Genomic DNA, 11635 nt, shown 5'->3' on the forward strand with positions numbered 1-11635 from the left:
TCCCCCTCTCAGTGTTTAAGTTGTGACCACAGTGCAAAGTGCCACGTGCCTTGAACAAAGTGAATCGTGTCCCAATTGTTGTTTTAACAACAAGAGGAATTAAACCAAGTTCGATACAGCGCAGGCTGGTTAAGCCTGCACTGACCACCGAAAACATGGCCAGTTCGAGCCTCAACTGGCTGAAGCCGAAGAAAACGGTGAAAAAAGTGAAACAAAAGGTGAGGTACGTGCCAGTACCAATCGACGCTAACCGATTTCAACCAATCTCTTCTGATGAAGAGGATGAAGAAGACAACATGGAGACGGAGGAAACATCCTCCAGGACAAAAACCACCGCGACCGCGAACGAAAGGAGACCGCCGCCGATCATCATCCACGGCCGGAACATAACGCACAACCGTCTCAGAGAATTGTTCGCCGATTGCGACAACGGTTACCAAGTGCGTTACACAAGGGAGAAAACCCTTGTGTACCCCAACACGACAGACATCCACACGACGATGAAAAACAAACTCACGGCAGGAAAAGTGGAATTCCACACGTTCACCCCAAAAGGACTCAAAACGTCAACGTTTGTAATCAAGGGGCTGGACAACAACCCTGAGCCCGAATCCGTTCTTGCAGAGCTCAAGAGCTGCAAGATTGAAGCTACCAATGTGAGAAAAATGGGGCCCAACACCAAGAGGCCCCATTACATCGTAACAGTGGCCGACAGCGAGACTGTCGAGTCACTGAACAAAAAGTGTCGGGCGATTCTCAACGTCAGGGTGCGTTTCGAGAAATACCTCAATAAGAAGAAGATGACACAGTGTCACCGGTGCCAGGCATGGGGCCACGGCACGAGGAACTGCAACCTCGAACCGACGTGCGTAAGATGCTCTCAGTACCACTGGACCCGCGACTGCCCCCATAAGCCCGACCCGACGTACATTCCCAAATGTGCCAACTGCGGGAAACAAGGACACGCTGCCTCGCAAACCACGTGCGAGGTCTACATCGCCAAGGTAACCCGCATCGAGGAACTCCAAGAAGAAAGACGTCAGAAGGTCGCCAACAAGAGGGCTAAATTAGCCCCCGCGCCGATCCCAAAGGTCAATCCGTGGACCCAGCCAAAGAAACCAACAGGTGAGTCCATTGTTTTTACCGATAAATCATTTCCGCCTCTGCCGACGCCTTCAACGAGCGCAGCAAATTCGCCAATTTTAACAAGGCAAACACCAACCAAAACGAAAATTCCAGAAACAAGCAGCATGACAGAATTTTGTAAAATAAACGCCGAAATTTCCAGGCTGAACAAAAATGTAAATATGAAAAATTTGCTCATAATACTTAAAGAACTGAACAATGCACTTGAAAAATGCCAGTCTCAACAAGAAAAGCTGTTCGTCTGCATAGACGTTCTATCCAAAATGGGAGACGCTGGCTATGAGCTGTAAATTGACGATAGTTCACTGGAACGCAAACGGTCTGCATGAAAAAGCTGCGGAATTATTGAACTTTATTAAAAATGGTGGAATTCACATTATGGCAATTAGCGAAACGCGTCTCAAAAGTAAAGATCGGCTTAAACTCACCAATTACACGGTTCTCAGAAAGGACAGAACGGATGTCATTAGGGGAGGTGGGGTTGCTCTCCTAATCCGTAATGACGTCCCCTTTGAACACATTCCCACCCCAAATGTAAGATTCCTCGAAACCCTAACGATTAAGATCGAGAACAACATTTTCATAACATCAGTTTACAACCGACCAATCAACTCAATTAGGGACGCGGATTTAGACATAATTAATAATCTGGGAAGAAAGCAATTAATTCTCGGGGACTTCAATGCGAGACACACAAGCTGGGGTTGTCACGCAAACAATAGTAACGGGTTCAGGCTCTACAATTACGTAGAAAACACAAGCTTGATAATTAACAGAACTGCTGATCCAACTCATTTCCCAATTAACGGCATGACACCTACCTACATTGACTTGACAATCACGAAAAACATGGTAATCTCAGAACCCAGATCAGTGACCGCACTCAACTCGGATCACAATCCTGTGATTCTTGAGATTCCTGACATGACAATCAAAGACAAAACAATCCAAATCAATTCCTATAAACAAACCAACTGGCCCCTCTTCCGCAAAACCCTTGACAGACATGTTGAACTGACGGAAATCATTGGCACGAAAGATGATCTTGATAAACAGATTGAACTGTTCATTAAGGCCATCCAGAAGGCCAAAGACCAAGTCACGACGACGAAAACAATAAATCCTTTTCGAGACGAAATTCCGAAAGCAACCATAGAGAAAATAAAACTCAAGAACCGAATCAGAAAACTGTACCAAAGAACACGAGACCCATTTTTCAAAAACCAAGCATCTGAATTAACCAGAGAAATTAAACAAGAAATAAAAGAATTCAGACAGAACAAATGGGAAACAAAACTTGGCAAATTAAATCCGCACGATAATTCTCTATGGAAAATGACAAAAGCTCTCAAAAGACGATTTACCCCCATCTCTATCCTTAAATCCAATAACAACACAGCATTTAATAATGTGGAAAAAGCAAACACACTGGCAACATATTATGAAACGATCCACACAAGTGATAATCACAACACACCCGAACAAACAGAAATAATTGAAACAGTAAACTCTTTCAATAGTGACAATTCCCAGATAGACGCGCCTACGGCCGTCAAACCCACAGAAATCGCAAAAATCATAAGCACTTTACCGAATAACAAAGCCCCGGGAAATGACGGCATAGAAAACAGAATACTGAAAAATCTTACAGCGAAAGCTGTAAAACAACTAACGAATATAATAAATGCCATGCTTAATCTTTGTATCTTCCCGGAAAAACTTAAAGTAGCAGATGTCATCCCCATTTTGAAACCGGGGAAAAACCCCAATGCACCAAACGCATACAGACCAATTAGCCTTCTACCAACAATATCAAAAGTTGCGGAAAAGGTAATCCAAAAACGAATTAATAAGCACATTAAAGAAAACAAAATTTTACCGCCAGAGCAATTTGGTTTTCGGGAACGACATAATACCACACAGCAAGTCCTCAGACTAATAAATGACATAACCAATAATTACAACACGAAAAGCATAACAGCAATGACATGTCTTGATATTGAAAAAGCATTTGATAAAGTCTGGACAAAAGGACTAATTTACAAAATGATTCAATTGAAGTTCCCGACGCACATTACTAAATTAATAAACTCGTACTTAACAGAGAGAAAGTTCAGAGTAAAGGTAGAAGGCGAAAAGTCGGAAATGAAATCAATAAATGCGGGAGTCCCACAAGGCTCAGTGCTTGGGCCAATACTATTTAATATTTACATTCATGACATCACTAAATTCGCACAAACCAATTTAGCTTTGTACGCGGACGACACCGCCATCTACGCTAAGTCTCATTCGGGTCAGGTCGCACTCAAACAAGTTCAGATCCACATTAATCAACTCGAGAAATTCTACGCGAAATGGAAGATTAAACTCAACGCGGACAAAACGGAAACGGTCATTTTTGCAAAAAGATTCACCGGGCTAAAGATCAATAAAAAACTAAAGGTAGGGGACAGTGAAATTGAAATTAAGAACTCTGTGAAATATCTAGGAGTCACCCTAGACAAAAGGCTAAACCTAAATGAACACATAAAGAAAACGAGACAAAAAGGTGAAGCCGTCCTCAAGCAATTGTACCCATTGTTGGTCAAAAACAACTATCTAAACACGAAAAATAAGTTGCTTCTGTACAAATGCATCTTACGCCCCATCATAACATACGCAGCGCCCATCTACCGGCACAAACCACACACTCCACTAATTCCTTTGCAAAGATTTCAAAATAAATGCTTAAGACTTGCTCTTAACGCAGACAGATACACTCCGCTCCGTCAACTTCATCAGGACGCGAATCTTCCACTCCTACACCATTACATCCATTCCCTTTCCGATAAATTCTACGAGAAGCAGGTGCGGCACGTACCTCTTCTCAAACAATCCCTCAAACACCCAGCAGGAACTCACAAGTTCCCGCACTCGGGTGTCCCCAATCTAGACCGGATAATCCGCTGAATTTTGTTACAGGCAAAAGGCAGCGGAAGAAGAACCGTAAACGGCAATCGACCAGCCACTGACCATATCGGAACAGGAGTCCAGGAGCCCCCTGGAACCTCACCACTAGACCATACCGCACCAGGAGCCCAGGAGCTCCCTGGAAACAGAAACCGGACCGGAAGTCCCAAGACCTCTTTGAGGTCAACACTGTAAATAGTTTTTTAAATATCCTTTGTACATAGTAGATAATAAGGTTAGGGTTTTTACTAAAATTTCATTTTCCCTAAATTAAGGTAACCGATAAGTAGGCTAAACACCACAAATGTATGCAACCAAGGTTGCCGGTGAGCCATAAAATAAATGTAATATCTTAGATTGTATAATAAATGTAGGCTAGGTTAAGGCATCAGCGCCACACATTAGCATAAGTTAATCTTAAGTGTGATATGTATTATCTTAGTGATTGCATGCGTAACTTCAACCGAATAAAAATCCTGTTGAATTTGAATTTGGTTCTCGTCCGATCACCGAAGTCAAGCAACGTCGGGCGCGGTCAGTACTTGGATGGGTGACCGCTTGGGAACACCGCGTGCCGTTGTCTCTACTCTTTTCTTTTTTTATTAACATTTCTGATGTCAAACTTTTTTTAAATATATTTTTCACTATTTATATTTTCTCTCAGGAACTTATATAGTATGAAGACGAAAATTTTTAATTCGTTCGAGTTGAATTTGTGGTTCTGAAAAGAACCGATTTTTTTTCTTTTTTTTCCAACCAACTTCCAAGCTGCTCGAGGAGGATTTATTTTGAACTGGTGTATTTGGTGACGGCCTTGGTTCCTTCAGAAACGGCGTGCTTCGCCAATTCACCGGGCAAAAGAAGACGCACCGCCGTCTGGATCTCCCTGCTGGTTATGGTCGAACGTTTGTTGTAATGAGCGAGGCGACTGGCTTCAGCAGCTATACGTTCGAAGATGTCGTTCACGAAACTGTTCATGATAGACATAGCCTTGCTGGAGATACCGGTATCGGGATGGACCTGCTTCAACACCTTGTAAATGTAGATGGCGTAACTCTCCTTCCTCCTGCGCTTCTTTTTCTTGTCGCTCTTCGAGATGTTCTTTTGAGCTTTTCCGGCCTTCTTGGCCGCCTTACCGCTGGTCTTGGGTGGCATTCTCTTCTAGTCGTCGAGTTAAAAAAACGTTTAAAAACAGAAAACGAGACAGACACGACGTGCACGTTACGACGAGTATACTCGATCTAAAACGCCGCACACCTAAAATCCCTCTATTTATAACGAGCGAGCGACAAACAGGCGCTCCGCCTTAGTTCGTCGTTCGACCATTGCCCTAACGAGATGGCGCTGTACCGACCATATAAATTTCTAGCCTTCGCCGCGTTCGGCATTTATTTCAAGCCGTACGTTTGTCAGTGCGCTTCGTGTCAGTCGCAGTAGGTGTTTTGCTGTTTATATCGTATAACAACATGTCCGGAAGAGGAAAAGGAGGTAAAGTGAAGGGAAAGGCGAAGTCTCGTTCCAGTCGTGCCGGACTTCAGTTTCCCGTCGGCAGAATTCATCGTCTTCTGCGTAAAGGAAACTACGCCGAAAGAGTGGGTGCAGGTGCTCCCGTTTATTTGGCGGCCGTAATGGAATATCTAGCCGCCGAAGTTCTCGAATTGGCAGGAAACGCCGCCAGAGATAACAAGAAAACCCGTATCATTCCGAGACATCTTCAATTGGCTATAAGGAACGACGAGGAGTTAAACAAGCTCCTTTCCGGCGTTACCATCGCCCAAGGCGGTGTCTTGCCCAACATCCAGGCGGTGTTGTTGCCCAAGAAGACCGAAAAGAAGCCTTAAATTTAATTCTTCGCCGCCGTCATCTCGAACGAAAAACAAAAACTTTTATAAAAACCATCTTCACATCGGCCCTTCTCAGGGCCAAAAATTCAACTCGAACGAATTGATTTTTTCGCCAAAATACAACAACCTATGAGAATCATGTTAAAAAGTCTTTTAGATATTTTAAAGTTAAACCGATCAATTAATTCATTATACGAGCGTAGACTGAACGGAAGATTTTCGATTACATTCAACCAAGAAAGATGATTTTTACGACTTTTCATCGTAATTTTTAGAAAAATTCAATGCCCGACTAAAGCACGAACTCGACAACTCTATCTATAATAATTTATTGATTATCTAATTCAAGAAACATTCCGATTCGTCGTAAATTTCTTCACATTTCGCACATTAATCTGTTAAGAACATACACACACACACCGGTCGCCTATACGTGCTCTCCGTCTCGATAATTTCTTGCAGCAGCAGTCGTCAGCGGTGAGCCGTAATACTACAATCAATCGTTTTATTTGCTATGAGATTTTGTTTCAAGTCACGTCTGAGGAGAGTAACTCTACCCCATATTGGACATAACCTCAAATATACTCTTCGTGGCAAAAACGTTCTTTTAACGATGGTCATTCTAACCTAAAACTGCTGTCAAAATTGTCAAAGTCGCCGCCTGGATCACAAATTAAAATGATCACTCACTCCGTACGATTTTCATTTCGATTTGAAGACAAACACACAATTGAGCAACATATTTAATTCGTTTGATTTATTTTGTGGTTCTGAAAAGAACCGTTTTTTTTTTGTTTGTTTGTTTGCTTGCCTGCGGGGGGTTTGTTGTTATTCCTCTGAGGATGCGGATACACGTCATAAAATGATAAAATTAACCGCCGAAACCGTAAAGGGTACGACCTTGACGTTTCAGGGCGTAGACGACGTCCATGGCGGTGACGGTCTTACGTTTTGCGTGTTCGGTGTAAGTTACGGCGTCACGGATGACGTTCTCGAGGAAGACCTTCAACACACCTCTGGTTTCTTCGTAGATGAGACCGGAAATACGTTTCACACCACCACGACGAGCCAATCTTCTGATCGCCGGTTTCGTTATACCTTGGATGTTATCGCGTAGAACTTTGCGATGACGTTTGGCGCCACCTTTTCCCAATCCTTTGCCACCTTTACCACGACCGGTCATCTTGATAAAATTAGGAAATTCTTCGTACAAAACGACGTAGCTTCGACCAAGTTCGTTATGGAACTAACGTCAAAATTTCATTCCGCGGGACTATTTATAAGTTACGGCAGCTCCACCTCGCGTTAAAAACGAATCCACCAATGGCGTCGCCGTATGACTCATCGAGTTTATAAAACGGCCGTTGGCGCGACGAAAATTTTCAGTTGACTTTCGAACGTTCGTACGTACGGTCGGTCGTTCGGTCGAAGCAAGCAAGCAAGCCACTACCTACGTTAATTCTTTTCATTTGATTCATCCGATATCCGAGATGGCGAGAACTAAACAGACGGCTCGTAAATCTACCGGTGGCAAGGCACCTAGAAAACAGTTGGCCACGAAGGCGGCCAGAAAAAGCGCTCCCGCCACCGGAGGTGTCAAGAAACCTCACCGTTACAGGCCCGGTACGGTCGCCCTTCGTGAGATTCGTCGTTATCAAAAGAGCACTGAACTTTTGATCCGCAAGCTGCCTTTCCAACGTCTCGTCCGAGAGATCGCCCAAGATTTCAAGACCGATCTCCGTTTCCAAAGTTCGGCCGTGATGGCACTTCAAGAAGCCAGCGAGGCTTATCTCGTCGGCCTCTTCGAAGACACCAACTTGTGCGCCATCCACGCCAAACGTGTCACCATCATGCCGAAAGACATCCAATTGGCGAGACGCATTCGTGGCGAGAGGGCTTAAATTTCCTCCATCCATCCATCCATCCATCCGATCCGACCATCTAGAATTAACAAATTCTTCATCTTCGAAGGTGTTAAAAGAAGAAAAAAAAAATCGGTTCTTTTCAGAACCACAATTATTTTCCAACGAATTGAAAATTTATCGTTCGCGCATGCAACTTTTTGAGATTGAAAAAAAAAAAAAAAAAAAAAAAAAGTTAGGTTATGTGATTTATTCACAAAATTCGTACTTACATAAAACGATAAACTTTTGCTTTTTTCTTTCACATTAAATTTTCTTTTAACTGAGACTATTTGAAACATTATTATATAATAAAGTTTATCATTCTTTGTAATAACACTGTTTCGACAGTCAAATGAATAGACAAGAAAATCAAATGAAAGTATGTATCTCCTCAACAGAATGTGCATTGTCCAAGCGAATCTTTCGTTCGTTTCTTGAAAATAATTGTGGCCCTGAAAAGGGCCATTTATTTGTATCGATGGTGCCCCTACGTCGATATATACGATCGGAGCACGTTCCCGAAACCACCAGGACGTCGTCGTCGTTGAAAAAATTAAATCATCGTCGTCGACTTTTCACTTCTTTCTCTTGGGTGAAGCGGTTTTTTTCGCTTTGACGGTGACGGCTTTGGCCGTTTTCGGTTTCGGCGCTTTCGGTTTCTTGGTTGGACCGGCCTTGTTGGATTTCTTCGCTTTCGATGGCGTCTTGGGTTTGACGGGCGATCTGGAGGCGGCGCTGGCTTTCTTTTCGGGAGCGGACGCAGCCTTTCTAGCCTTCGATACGGCGACGCTCTTCTTTTCGGCGGCAGTTTTCTTAGACTTGGCCGAAGCGGCGGGGGCGGCCTTCTTACCGGCTTTTGAGGCGGATCCTTTTTCGGCGGACGTCGGCGCTGACGCGACGGAACGTTTAGCAACGCCCGTCTTCTTGGATTTCGCCGATGACGACGCGGTCGCAGCGGCAGATCTCTTTTTCGTGGCGGACGGAGCCTTAGCTGCACCGGTGACGGCAGAAGCCAACTTGAACGAACCGGAAGCTCCTTTTCCTTTGGTTTGGACCAACGAACCGGATGCGACGGCGCCCTTAAGGTACTTCTTGATGAAAGGCGCAAATTTTTCCGCGTCGACTTTGTAGTTGGCCGCGACATATTTCTTGATCGCCTGCAACGAAGAACCGCCGCGTTCCTTCAAGCCTTTGATGGCGTTGGTGACCATCTCCGAAGTGGGCGGATGAGAAGGTTTGCTTCTCGGATTTTTGGGCTTCTTCTCCTTCTTCACCGGTGAGGAGCCGGAAGTGGCACCGGCGACCGTCGAAGCTGCTTGATTTTCTACGTCGGCCATATTTTCGTCTATCGCGCGCGCGTTTTTTTCTTTTTATTATAGGTAGGCTTATTCTTCGGTGAAAGAACGAATGAACTTTACAGAACGAATTGGGCGCCAAAGTCAAAGTGTTGGCGCGTTCGAAAACGCGCGGACCGCGGACTAAACGAGAGCCTTCTCGTCGAGTTAGAAAATTCAGTGGGCCTCGAATACAGCTTTCGCGTGATGGCATCGTTCTCTTTACGCGAAGATCACCGCCTCCGGGTGCGGGAACATGAGCGATTCGGTCGGCGATGGCCTCCTGAATAACCTCAAGTTTTCCCGGACGACCAGCCGACCTCCAAAAGCGAACAAGGACCGATCGAACGTCGACTCGAACAAAGACCCTCCGAAACAAGGAGATGACATCCAAGTTCGACGCCGACGTTACGCGTTTTCCACGAATAACAGGAAAGTTCCGCTTTCGACCAGACAAACTTGGAAGCATCCTCTACAAGTTTCACGAACGAATCGGTCGAAAAGTACGTGCGATCTTTTCGAAAATCGCCTCGCAAAGAGACGCAGCACGGATCGGAGCGACGACCGACGAACCTGCAGAGTGTAGGAAAAAAATTCACAAACGGTCGAAGATGACGTCCGAGAAGGTCGAATTTTTTCAAGAACGAAGATAAAACCTTCGCCTTTCGTAGGAGTTGATTTTTGAAAACGATCTTGACGAACAGGTCGGAAAAAAAACGATGTCAATTTCGGACTCGACCATGAGAAACGAATTTGTACGACGAACGGACTTTTCGAACGACTTTTTTCGCAAAATCGACATTTTTTCCTCAAAAATTACCTCACACGACGAAATCCCATCATCGAAACATCACCGAAAACAGTTTTGACGGCGAAATTCTCGTCAATTTTACGAAAATAAAGGGAAAATCAGACGGACCACCGTCGAACATCCAGCGACGGGAACGGACGAGTTTTTTAATTTTTCTTGCCAATTCATTGCGAAAGAAGCAATTTTTCTCGACGAAACCATTTTATAATCATAAAAAAAACTCCCCAAACACCACAAACCAACAAAAATACGGAAATCTTGCATTGTTTGCATTTTTCAGACACTCTAAATAAAACTACGTCGATGTCGGCGGATTTTCAGTCGGTCGTCGGTCGACAGAAATCCAACGAAATTTTCATTTGTTCTTCTCAAAAACGAAAAACAAACAAATCAACAAAACATTCCCTACTATTAGTCGACATTTCGAGCAGAAACTACGAACGTCGAAAGATTTAAAAAATGAAATATGTAGGTGTGCGTGCGTGCGTACTTACTTGAAACTTTTTTCTTGTTTCATCGTCGCACTGGAACAAATTAAATTTTAATGCAATGTAAACGCGACCACACTTTCGACGAAAACATCTCTATGAATCGAACGACGTCGGAAAAAGAATAAATCGAGAAGAGAACAAATCATGAAACAACACACACCCACCCCGCCCGGCCCGGCCAGAGTGGTGGGAATTTCGATGAATGAACAGACAAAGAAACCAACTCTGTTATCAGTTCTAAGAAAGAAAGCAGGTAGCGGCGGCGGCGAACCTTCGACCGTACTACGGTCAGTTCATGAATTAACCCCGTCCGTTCGGAGTTTATTCATCTCCGGTCCGTGTCGGCGTTTACTTCAAGTGGGTGCTATTTCCATCTAAGCAAGCAAGTGAGTAAGTAAGTTCTCAAATTTTAAATTACGTTAATCGCAAGTGACTCGTTGAGATCGTCAAACGAACAATTTAATTTAACGCCTCATACGAGTTTTTTTTTTTCGTCATTTTGTCGCAAAAAAAAAACTAAAAAACGACTCGCAAAAAAAAATTTTTTTTTTTTCTTCTTTTAAATCTTGTACATTTTCTGACATGTGTACCATCGAAAAATGTCACATCCAAACGATCGAACAATCACAAAAAATCGTCAACGTACCATCTTGGAAAATTTTACCAGGCAACGACCATACCACGTTGAAAACTACCGGTTCTCGTCCGATCACCGAAGTCAAGCAACGTCGGGCGCGGTCAGTACTTGGATGGGTGACCGCTTGGGAACACCGCGTGCCGTTGTCTCTACTCTTTTCTTTTTTTATTAACATTTCTGATGTCAAACTTTTTTTAAATATATTTTTCACTATTTATATTTTCTCTCAGGAACTTATATAGTATGAAGACGAAAATTTTTAATTCGTTCGAGTTGAATTTGTGGTTCTGAAAAGAACCGATTTTTTTTCTTTTTTTTCCAACCAACTTCCAAGCTGCTCGAGGAGGATTTATTTTGAACTGGTGTATTTGGTGACGGCCTTGGTTCCTTCAGAAACGGCGTGCTTCGCCAATTCACCGGGCAAAAGAAGACGCACCGCCGTCTGGATCTCCCTGCTGGTTATGGTCGAACGTTTGTTGTAATGAGCGAGGCGACTGGCTTCAGCAGCTATACGTTCGA

At 43.8% G+C, this 11635-nt stretch overlaps 1 non-coding gene across 1 annotated transcript; it reads left to right on the forward strand.

Moving 5' to 3' along the window:
• The first annotated feature begins 11145 nt into the window (after positions 1–11145).
• Positions 11146–11265, forward strand: LOC148165710 (5S ribosomal RNA). Its single transcript, XR_015771236.1, has one exon. It is a non-coding gene; the product is annotated as a 5S ribosomal RNA (ribosomal RNA).
• Positions 11266–11635: the final 370 nt, after the last annotated feature.

Source organism: Gnatocerus cornutus, unplaced genomic scaffold (genome assembly GCF_029298725.1).
Source record: "Gnatocerus cornutus isolate USDA-ARS CGAHR unplaced genomic scaffold, icGnaCorn1.1 ctg00000241.1, whole genome shotgun sequence".
Lineage (NCBI taxonomy): Eukaryota > Metazoa > Arthropoda > Insecta > Coleoptera > Tenebrionidae > Gnatocerus > Gnatocerus cornutus.